We start from the raw sequence: 11154 nt of genomic DNA, 5'->3' as shown, positions 1-11154 counted from the left end.
CTGAATTCTGAAACATGTCTGGCCCTATGGATTTTTAATGTGTAATTATAGATCTGTAATGGTTATCTGAGAGTTTTGAGATTTAAATAATTTTGTAAAGCGCTTTACGGTGGCTGGCACAGAGTAAGTGGCTTAATAAAAGTATATTATTATTCTTGCTACATAGGTTTGTTTGCGGGCCAGAGTACCCTCACCTCTAGATGTGCTGAAGAAATTCTGCCAATATTTGCCCTTCTGGACTCTCCTTTCTTAGAGGCCATGCCCCCAATCACCATCTGTAGTGCAGTCACTTAAGTCATCTCTGCTGCTTACCACTATATTCCTAGCATTGCACATAGGACCTACAATATAATATAGGTGTTTAAAACATATTTATTGAGTGAATAAATTCTAGACTACAGGCTTACAGGCTGGTTATAAGAAGTTACACTCAAGTTACCTTGATTGTATTTTTGTGTGTCACAGTTTCTTAGCTCTCTTCAACAGGGGCTGATCTTTTTTCTTTTTTCTTTTTTTTTGCTGAGTGGCATGTGGGATCTTAGTTCCGCAATGAGGGATCGAACCAGAGCCCCCTGCATTGGAAGCACAGAGTCTTAACCACTGGACCGCCAGGGAAGCCCCTCTTTTTTTTTAAGCACTGTGATAGAAGTAGATTTATTATTCAGTTTCTAGTATAAATTTATTTATAAGGGTTTTATTGAGATATAATTCACAGAACATAAAATTCACCCTTTACAGTATATAATTCAGCATTTTTTTAGTACATTCACAGAGTTGTGCAACCATCACCACTAAGAATATTTTCATCATCCCCCAAAGAAACCCTGTACCTATTAGTAGTCACTCTCTAATAGTTTCCCAGCCTACAGGGACTGATCTTATATCTAACTTTTTTTGTGTGTGTGTGGTACGCGGGCCTCTCACTGTTGTGGCCTCTCCCATGGCGGAGCACAGGCTCCGGATGCGCAGGCTCAGCGGCCATGGCTCACGGGCCCAGCCGCTCCGCGGCATGTGGGATCTTTCCGGACCCGGGCACGAACCCGCGTCCCCTGCATCGGCAGGCGGACTCTCAACCACTGTGCCAACAGGGAAGCCCTATCTAACATTTTAATATTCCTAATTTCATTCATGGATATAACCTTATCTTGAGGTTGGGGGAGGTAGTTATACTGCTATTTGTTTCATGTCCGAACTACAGTATGTAGTTCCCAGACCCCCTCACATCTGAAGACTTCAGTTGCTCCCCTTCTCCCTGGCAAATAGTTGGGGAATAAGAGGTTAGCAAAATCGGGGGAAACAGAGGAGGGCTTCTCTTAGGGCTGGATGCCTCATGTTTTTGCCTTAGCTGTTCTTCAGTTACTGCATTTGTCCCTAAAAGACCCAACTGTTTCACTCTGCATTATGACACACAGGTCCTTTGAAACCTGCCCTTTCCAGTTACATTTCTAATAGTGTAGTGATTGAGAGCAGGCTTCGAAGATAAACTCAGTTCAAAATCTGGGACTTTGGTGCCTCAGGGTTCCTTATCTTACAAAATGACCATAACAGTAATACCTATTGTTTTGAGGATTAAACGGGAATAATAGATGTAGAATGCTACATATTCTATATACATACATACATACCACAAATATTAGCCATTATTTCCTCCTGGCTGTCATTGTCTCCTGCCTCCAACTTGAAAACCTGGAACTTGCTGATTCTTGAAGGAAAGGAGTTCTTACCTCTATGACCTTTCTGGAATCTCCATTCTTGCCTTTCTGATGAACTCCTACTTATATTCTTCAAGGTTAACTGAAATTTCACCTTTAGCTTCTCTGTAGCTTACTCAATCTCTCTTACATCTAGGAACTAATTGCTCCTTCTTGTGTTTCCATAGCACATTGAACACCTCTCTAGTATAGCACTTACATTATACTATAATTTTTTTGTTTCCTACTGCAGTTCCTGTCACATAGTAAATATTTAATGCTTAAATATTTAATACAATGTATTAATACATTGTATTAATATTTAATACAATGCTTCTTTGAGAGAGTTGGTCAAGAAACGATGCAAATACATGTAATTAGTAGCTAGATTGATCCTGCCTAGAATGGTCAGTGTGGGGAGGTTGCAAATTTTTCTTTTTTTTTTAACATCTTTATTGGAGTATAATTGCTTTACAATGGTGTGTGAGTTTCTGCTTTGTAACAAAGTGAATCAGCTATACATATACATATATCCCCATATCTCCTCCCTCTTGCGACTCCCTCCCACCCCTCTAGGTGGTCACAAAGCACAGAGCTGATCTCCTTGTGCTATGCGGCTGCTTCCCACTAGCTATCTATTTTACATTTGGTAGTGTATATATGTCCATGCCACTCTCTCACTTCGTCAGGGCGGTTGCAAATTTAAGATGACTTTTTAAAAAAGAACTGCAGGTTAGAGGGTGGTGGCGGGAAGAAGTGATTTTAAATAGGATGTACTTAAACCTACTTTATTTAGAGTTAAATTTTTACATCTGGAAAGAATGGACATTTACCTACCACATGATCTTTATCCATTTATACCACAAATATTTACTGCATATATGCTGTTTCGGGAGCAGGAGTCACTGTCCTAAGTGAAAGGCTACTTTGAAAGTGCTCTGTAAACTTAACTTACAGTTATTTGTATTATATTTAAATCAAGGGTGAATCTGACAGGCTTGATGGGCTTCAGGTGAACTGAGGGTCGCAGTGGATCTGCATCGGCGGCTGAAGACAGAGGTAACGCGGCGGCGACAGAGCGAGCGCGTGTGTGGACAGGACAGCGTGTGCGTGCGGGCTGGGGACGTGCGTGAGTAGGCAAGGGGCGTCTGTAGGCGTGGAGACAGGCACACAGGAAGCAGGGACGCTCCGGGCGCAAGACGCGATGACGATTACGCCGGACGTGGTGACGTAGCGCGCAGGCCGCAGCGGGGGGCGGACTCTGGGCCTTTCTTCCCCTTCTGATTTTCCCCCTCCCCCCTTTTCTCCCTTTCCGGGTTTGGTTTCCCCCTTTTCTCCCCCTCTCCCCCCTCCTTCCCAAGCCCCTTTCCCCTCCCCCGCCCCAGTCCCCCCTACTCCCCCGCCCTGGGCCCCGGGGAAACCCCGGCCGAGAAGAGTCCGCCCCCAGAAGCGCGCCGCCGCCGGCCGTCGGGGCCGAACCGCAGCCGAGCGGCCGTGAGCCCGGGCGGCGGGCGGAGACGCGGGCGCCCTCCCGGCTACGGCCCGCGTGAGGTGAGGCCACCTCCCGGCCAAGGGGGCGGGCAGCGCGGGCGGCCCGTGGGGAGGGGGCGTGGCGGCCGGAGGCCCCCGGTCTGGGTCCCCGCGCTGGCACTTCCCGGACACGCGGGCGGTGGGTCAGGGCCCGAGCTTCCCGTGAAGGACGGCCCCGAAGCCAGAGACGCCCCAAGTGTGTTCGGGGAGCTCAGGCGAGAAGCGAGGGGCGCGGGGCGGAGGGTGTGGGGCTGGCGCCACCTGTGGCCTGTGCGGTGGGACCTAAAAACTGTTGCGCCCTTGTGGTGCTCGGGGGTGACTAGCTCCATGTGTTTCTTGGGTCTCCGTTTTCCTTTGAGCCTTGGAAAAATGGGAGGGAAAGGTGTTGGAGTGTTTCAGATTATGCTGGTGTCCGAGTTCATTACAGGGACAGAGATTTGAGTTGGAACGTACAGAGAGATGGTTCTGGAGCTTAAAAGTTGGGCCTACGCTAAGCTCGTAACTAACTCTTGAGGCTAGTTACTCTGAAAACTCTTCTCGATTTCGGTTACCTGTGGAACCCAAAATTTCAACGTTTGTGACCATTAGCCTAGTAAGTCCTCAGAATATTTATTCACTCAGAGTGAATTGTTCTTGGATAATGATGAGAAATGATCGAATAACAGTCCCAGAGGTTCATTAAATCAAAGAGAGGTGTGGGAAAATTTAAATTCAGCTCTTGGTTGGATGAGTGTCCATATATATATATATATTTTCAAATAGATTTAACCAAAATTGAGAAGCCTGAGCCCTATGTTGGTAGGCAGCATGGAGACTGGGGAGGAGGGAGGTGACAGGTTCCACTTCAGGAATGTCACACATTCCTTGCCTTTTTATTGTATTTTTGGATAGTTAGATAGGCACTTGAATCCGTTGTTTGTGGCTCCTCTTTCTTCCTAATGCTTTTTTTTTTCACCTCGTTTTATTTCTCCTATCTTTTCCCCCCTTTTTGGAGTCTGGGACATCAAGACTAAAACGGGCTTAAATAGTGGTAGAAAGTGGTAGTAGTTAGACCATTCAGTTCACTTTTAGTTGTATTTTTTCTCCCTGTTGCAGTTCTCCACAGAGTTGAGAGAACAGAGAATCTTTCTTGAAGGTCTGATGAACTGTCAGCGAAAGTTGTATTTCAGAGTTTAAGTTCCAGTTTCGCGTCCACTCTAGGATCTACACTGTAGATCTTCAATTTAAAACAAAAATTTTAAAAGTTGCACATATAAGAATAGGGTGCCTGATTTTTTTTTAATTGAAAGAAGTCTGAAGAGGAGTTGGTTACCTTCGTCTATCAGAATAAAAATCAGAGACTTTACAGTTGTCTTTAAAGTCCAAGATATGTAGCAACCTCCCCCCGCCCCCCCACCGCAGACATATTCACTGGTCTCTCTGTTCCTTGAGTACATCAGATACACTTCTGCCTCAGCAGCTGGCACTTGGATCTTCATGGATCACCTTTTCCGTGTAAAGCTGCATAGCCTTGTACCCTCACCTTCAGGGCTTTACTCATGTCACTCTGACAGTGACATTTCCTTGGCTCTCTAAATTCCAAAGCCATTCCTCCACATATATTTACATAACTTCCTATCCCATTTTGCTTTATTTTCCTCCTTACCCCTTATCAACCTATAACATACTGTACATATTTCGTCTCCCGCATTAGAGTGTAAGTTTCATGAGGTTTAGATGGTCTTGTTTTGTTAGTTCCCGTATCCTCAGCCCTTAGTATAGCCCTTGATATGCAGTAGGTGCTCAACAAATTTATTGATTGAGTAGGTAAAGAAGAGTTTTTAAAGATTTATTTATTTTTATTTTTGGCTGTGTCGGGTCTTAGTTGCGGCACGGGGGGGGGATCTTCGTTGAGGCATGCGGGCTCTTGGTTGTGGTGTGTGGGCTTCTCTCTAGTTGTGGCGTGCAGGCTCCAGGGTGTGTGGGCTCTGTAGTTGTGGCGCACAGCTTCCAGAGCGCGTGGGCTCTAGTTGAGGCGTGCAAACTCGGTAGCTGTGGCACACAGGGTTAGTTGCCCCGTGGCATGTGGGATCTTAGTTCCTTGACCAGGGATCAAACCCGCATCCCCTGTGTTGTAAGGCAGATTCTTTACCACTGAACCACCAGGGAAGTCCCCAAGAAGAGGAGTTTTATTCTTGAACTCTCTCATTGCCATAAATGAGAGACATGTATTTCCACTAGGATTTTGTAAGGTATTTACTGGAAGAACTTGAGATTTTTTTTTTTTTGTCAGTTCTTGCCACGTTTCTGTTTTGACAGAAGTCTTGTGCTTTCAGGTCATTGAGTGAAAGCACTTTGAAGGCAGAGAGGATGGAGTGTGGTGTTGGTGGTCTCCGAGGAAGATTATCTCAGATTTCATGTGGCTAGAATTTTTACTGTTGCAGGCTCTTGCCTTGAGGTTTGTTCACATCCCTGATGAGACAGACATCACCATCCTTACCTCTTTGGCCCCAGAGAACTGAGTAGGCTGGTTCCACTTTGAATTTTTCAGTACACTGAAGATGTTAATATTTATGGTCTGGGCTGTATGGGTTAGATTTTTTTCCCCTATTCATGTGGAGACAGTTGAGCTTGAAAACTTGTAAGAATAGCTTTCTTTAACAATGATGGAGTGTTCGGTTTTGGGGAACATCTGATCCTTTTTTCTACAGATCCATTTGTGGGGTCATTTTTAGCAACTAAATTATATTAAGTCTGAGGGTAAAAGGAGCAGGCCCCCTGAGTTGTGTGGTTTATCCCTCATTTATCTTTTCCCTTCTCATTTCTTGATTGGTATATTTGTTACCTTCATTGATCTTCTGGCTACAGTGGCCTGGATGAGATTTCTCTTTGGGGCAGTCCTGGCAACTGTTCCAGCTTAGGAAGGCAAAGCGGGCGAGGTTGTGCTTTTAACACTTTGTAGGAATGCTGGTTGCAAAGCTAGGTTTTTGTTTAAACTTTTGCCAGGACATTGAAAGCTTCCAGGCCCATGAGAGAATGGTTTGAGTGGGAAGTGGGAGTGGGAGAATTGGGGAACTTGTATCTATTGGACTGGCTCTGGTTCTGCTATTATTATTGTAAAAAGGTATATTCTCATTTTGTGAATAATTTCTGACATAATTTTGGCACATTAATAAGGCTTCTACCTCATTTCTCTTGTCTCTTTTAAAATCCTTTCACAAAGTTTCTAGGAAGTCTTTCTCAGGACCCAGAGACACTCAAACATCTCTATGCCATGTTCTCACCTCTTAGAGATAAATACTGTACTGAGTACTGACAATGTTTCAGTATAGGTAATGGTTTCTGAATGATGCATTGCTTATTCCTGTACCAGATCTGTTCATGAACTCAAGGAAAGCTTTCAGGAAAAAGCGGATTTTGAGGAAGGGATAAAAAGTGTTGCATTTTTGTTACATGGTCCCAGGAAGTACAGAGGAGAGAATTTTGTGAAATTCTGTGTGTGTGCGTATTTGTGTGTGTGTGTTTTGTTTTGTTTTTTCCCTATGCCTACTTGTAAGATGGGATAAAGGACTCTGAGTGTCCCTCTGTGGAATGTGCTGCCAGCTTACACGTAGGAAAAATAACTGGACTCATGGCTTGAATATATGTGCATGAATACAGTTGGTGGGTCTAATTTTAGATATATTCTTCATACACAGTGGCTTTAGTATTTTCCTGCAGCTGTATCCTTTTCACTGTCTGTAGAAAACGTGCCACTTAATTGTCTCTTAGTGGTTACCTTTTGGTCTTACCATGATTGTCACTTCAGCAGTGTAGCACTTGTTCCATTCTCCAATAAAGTTACTTTGTCCATTCCTTAAGTTTGAGTTTATTTCTGAAAACAGATATAGATAGGAAAGATTTCATAACCTTGATCTGTTTTAACTCCTCTTTGAGTTCCCTTAGATTTCCTTAGTGTGTATCTATTTCCTCTAACACTTAAAAAAAATTGGTGTTGAAAGCCCTAATTACAATTATCTGCAGTGGTTTCATCATTTTTACTTAGGCGGTATGAAAGGAAAGATTCTGGGACGTTTCCTAAATCCAGGTGTTCTTTTTGCTTTTCTTCTTCTTTTTTTAAAAAATATTTATTTATTTCTTTGGCTGCACTGGGTCTCAGTTGTGGCATGTGGGAACTTTGTTGCGGCATGTGGGATCCCTTAGTTGTGGCATGTGGGCTCTTAGTTGCAGCATGTGGACTCTTAATTGTGGCATGCATGTGGGAGCTAGTTCCCTGACTAGGGATAGAACCCAGCCCCCTTGCATTGGGGGCGTGGAGTCTTAACCACTGGACCACCAGGGAAGTCCCCTCTTTTTGCTTTTCTGCAAGATCTCTTATGAGTTGTTCAGTCCAGTTGTTTGAACCTATACTGGGAAAGCAGTTTCAGTTTTCTAGTTTTGACAGTAAGTTTCCCAGAGTACTTAACTGTGCTTTTGAAAGAAGAACTGATCAGGGCTTCCCTGGTGGCGCAGTGGTTGAGAGTCTGCTTGCCGATTCAGGGGACACGGATTCGTGCCCTGGTCCGGGAAGATCCCACATGCCGCGGAGCGGCTGGGCCCATGAGCCATGGCCGCTGAGCCTGCGCGTCCGGAGCCTGTGCTCCGCAGCGGGAGAGACCACAACAGTGAGAGGCCCGCGTACCGCAAAAAAAAAAAAAAAAAAAGAACTGATCAAATTGGGAACCCCAGCCTCGAGATGAGAGAGAATAAGGAGAAAAGGTAAAAAAGCCTCAGGCAGTCATGTCTCCCAATAGTCAAAACACTTTTGGTATTTTTAAAGGACTCATTTTATTCTATTCCTCCTTAGTTTGTATACCACAAGAAAATAAAAAATCTTTTCAGTCCCTTTAAGTGCTTGCTTGCTTTTCTAAATTGTCAAAGACTTTGATTTTTCCTGGGAGATACTTTTCAGGCCTTTCCCGGTATTTTCTTGGGGAAAAAAAATGAAGCTAGTGATTAAATGCTCTTGTAAGGTCTCTTCCCTGACTTAGCCCAATGCTCTAAAGGCGTTAATAGTGTGTTTTGCAGCTTGTTTTTGTTTTTCATTGAAGACCTCAAAATCTTTTGCAGGCAAATAAAAACTATAGGTTTGCACCCACACAATTACTCAGGTCCCAGAAGATCTCAGCTTAAGTCCTTATCCTGTAGAGCTAGAAGTGTAAAGATAAGTGAGGTAATCAGCAGGGTTTAAAATAACTCAGTTTCTTTTTTTTTTAATTAATTTTTATTGAAGTATAGTTGATTTACAATGTTGTGTTAGTTTCTGCTATACAGCAGAGTGAATCAGTTATACATATATCCACTCTTGTTTAGATTCTTTTCCCATATAGGTCATTACAGAGTATTAGGTAGAGTTCCCTGTGCTATATCGTAGGTTCTTACGAGTTATCTATTTTATGTAAGTGTGTGTATGTCAATCCCAGCCTCCCAATTTATCCCTCCCCCCTCTTTCCCACTTGGTAACAATAAGTTTGTTGTCTACATCTGTGACTCTATTTCTGTTTTGTAAATAAGTTCATTGGACCCTTTTTTTAGATTCCACATATGAACATATGATATTTGTCTTTCTGTGTCTGACTGACTTCACTCAATATGACAATCTCTGGGTCCATCCACGTTGCTGCAAATGGCATCATTTTGTTCTTTTTTATGGCTGAGTAATATTCCATTGTATATATGTACCACATCTTCTTTATCCATTCCTCTGATGATGGACATTTAGATTGCTTCCATGTCTTGGCTATTGTTAATAGTGCTGCAGTGAACATTGGGGTGCATATATCTTTTTGACTTATGGTTTTCTCCAGGTATATGCCCAGGAGTGGGATTGCTGGGTTTATTTTAGTTTTTTAAGGAACCTCCATACTGTTCTCCATAGTGGCTGTACCAATTTACATTCCCACCAAAGGTGTAGGAGGGTTCCCTTTTTTCCGCACCCTCTCCAGCATTTATTGTTTGTAAATTTTTTGATGATGGCCATTCTGACCGGTATGAGGTGATACTTCATTGTAGTTTTGATTTGCATTTCTCTAATAATTAGATGATGTTGAGCATCTTTTCATGTGCTTTTTAGCCATCTGTATGTCTTCTCTGGAGAAATGTCTGTTTAGATCTTCTGCCCATTTTTTAAAATAATTAATTATTTTTGGCTGTTTTGGGTCTTTGTTGCTGCGCGTGGGCTTTCTTTAGTTGCGGCGGGCGGGGGCTACTCTTCGTTGCCATGTGCTGGCTTCTCACTGCAGTGCCTTCTCTTGTTGCGGACCACGGGCTCTAGGTGAGTGGGCTTTAGAGCACAGGCTCAGTAGTTGTGGCTCATGGGCTTAGTTGCTCCATGGCATGTGGGAATCTTCCCGGACCAGGGCTCGAACCCGTGTCCCCTGCATTGGCAGGCAGATTCTTAACCTCTGCACCACCAGGGAAGTCCCTCTTCTGCCTGTTTTTTGATTGGGTTGTTTGTTTTTTCGATATTGAGCTGCATGGGCTGTTTACATATTTTGGAGATTAATCCCTTGTTGGTTGCCTCATTTGCAAACATTGTCTCCCATTCTGAGGGTTGTCTGTTTTGTTTATGGTTTCCTTTGCTGTGCAAAACCTTCTAAGTTTAGTAAAATAACTTAGTTTATTTCTAATTGATATTTATTGGTTGTGAGTCTGTAGTGGGAAAAGAAAGAGAAAAAGCTGGTTTGCAGACTAGTCAAGTGCTATCTTGATCTTTTGGAGGTAATTTTGCTCCCACTGTTAGTCTTCCATACAATTCTTGTCTAGTGTACAGAATAGAGATAGACTTTTAACATTATTAGCTAGTTTCCTTTGCCACTTGATTCATTATCTTCCTTGTATGGATGTTTTTGGTATATTTCATGTTGCTAACATTTGTGCTTCAGTGTTTATTATTAATAATGATCAAAACCGTATTTCATATCTGCAAAGCACTTTTCTCTTTCCTAAAAGCTGATCGGACCTTAAAGTGGTCAACATTCATATTAAAAGACTAGATTTTCCAGGTATGCAGTTCATATTTTTGTGGGGGCTGTGATTTTGTTGGATGTGCCAGTTGTAAGAATTTGTGCGTGGTTTTGGCACGTGAGCAGCATTATGGGGAATACTTTCTTGGAGAAGGGTGGTTCAGACTTGTGTAAGCTTTATAACAGAACTAGGAGGAAAGTAAACAAGGCAGTGACAATCCAAACTTAATAAGGGATACATTTGAAATACATTTTTTCTCCCTATACTCACAAATTATATTTTCTCCTTTTTGATTCTGTGGGAGAAGGGAAGAAGAAGATCTAGGACTAGTAACCAGCTGATAACTTGCAGGAAACACTGTGCTATGGATGGGTAGCAGGTGAATATACACATCTACAAGAAGTGGTCACTTAGTGTTTCTAATACTATTGGTGGAGCAGCTCCCAGCAGCCATCAGAATCAGTGGGAAGAACATGGTGGGCCTTGTTAATCTAACGGACTCCTTTTCATCCTTATCTTAATTCAGGTTTTCTGGAGTGTTTGTCATGTTGACCCTTCTCTTTCTTGAAATGTTTCAGTGATACTACTTTCCTTTCCACTTGCATTCCTGGCTCTTTTTCCCCTGCTCATCCCTTAAATATGTGTTTTCCTTAAGGTTTCTGTTGTATTCTTCCTCTTTACCTCTGATTCTTAAACCTTAAAGGCATAAGCATCTGCATAAGCATCTCTTGGAGAATTTCAGAATGGCTTACAAAAGCCTTCATGATCTTGCCTCTGCCAGCTGCTCTGACTTACCTTGTACCACACTTCCCTGTTCTTACTATTGCTTCACTAAATTTCTCTGTTTTATTTTCTCCATAGCACTTACCACTATCTTAAGTTATCTTGTTTGTTTTCTTGCCTGTAGTCTGGCCATGCCTAGAACCCAAAACCTATGGAACAGGGACCT

The 11154-nt window shown here is 42.9% G+C and overlaps 1 protein-coding gene across 1 annotated transcript in view; it reads left to right on the top strand.

Moving 5' to 3' along the window:
* Window positions 1-3160: 3160 nt before the first annotated feature.
* The window catches only part of R3HDM2 (R3H domain containing 2), a gene marked incomplete at its 3' end in the record, with an annotated part of 154599 nt that continues 146605 nt past the window's right edge, over window positions 3161-11154 (top strand). The window contains exon 1 of the mRNA XM_079715075.1: window positions 3161-3242. The remainder of the gene's footprint in view (window positions 3243-11154) is intronic.

This window comes from Hyperoodon ampullatus, assembly GCF_949752795.1.
Source record: "Hyperoodon ampullatus genome assembly, chromosome: 11".
Lineage (NCBI taxonomy): Eukaryota > Metazoa > Chordata > Mammalia > Artiodactyla > Ziphiidae > Hyperoodon > Hyperoodon ampullatus.
Note: the sequence above shows the minus strand (reverse complement) of the source record. Positions and strands in the feature narration are given on the sequence as shown.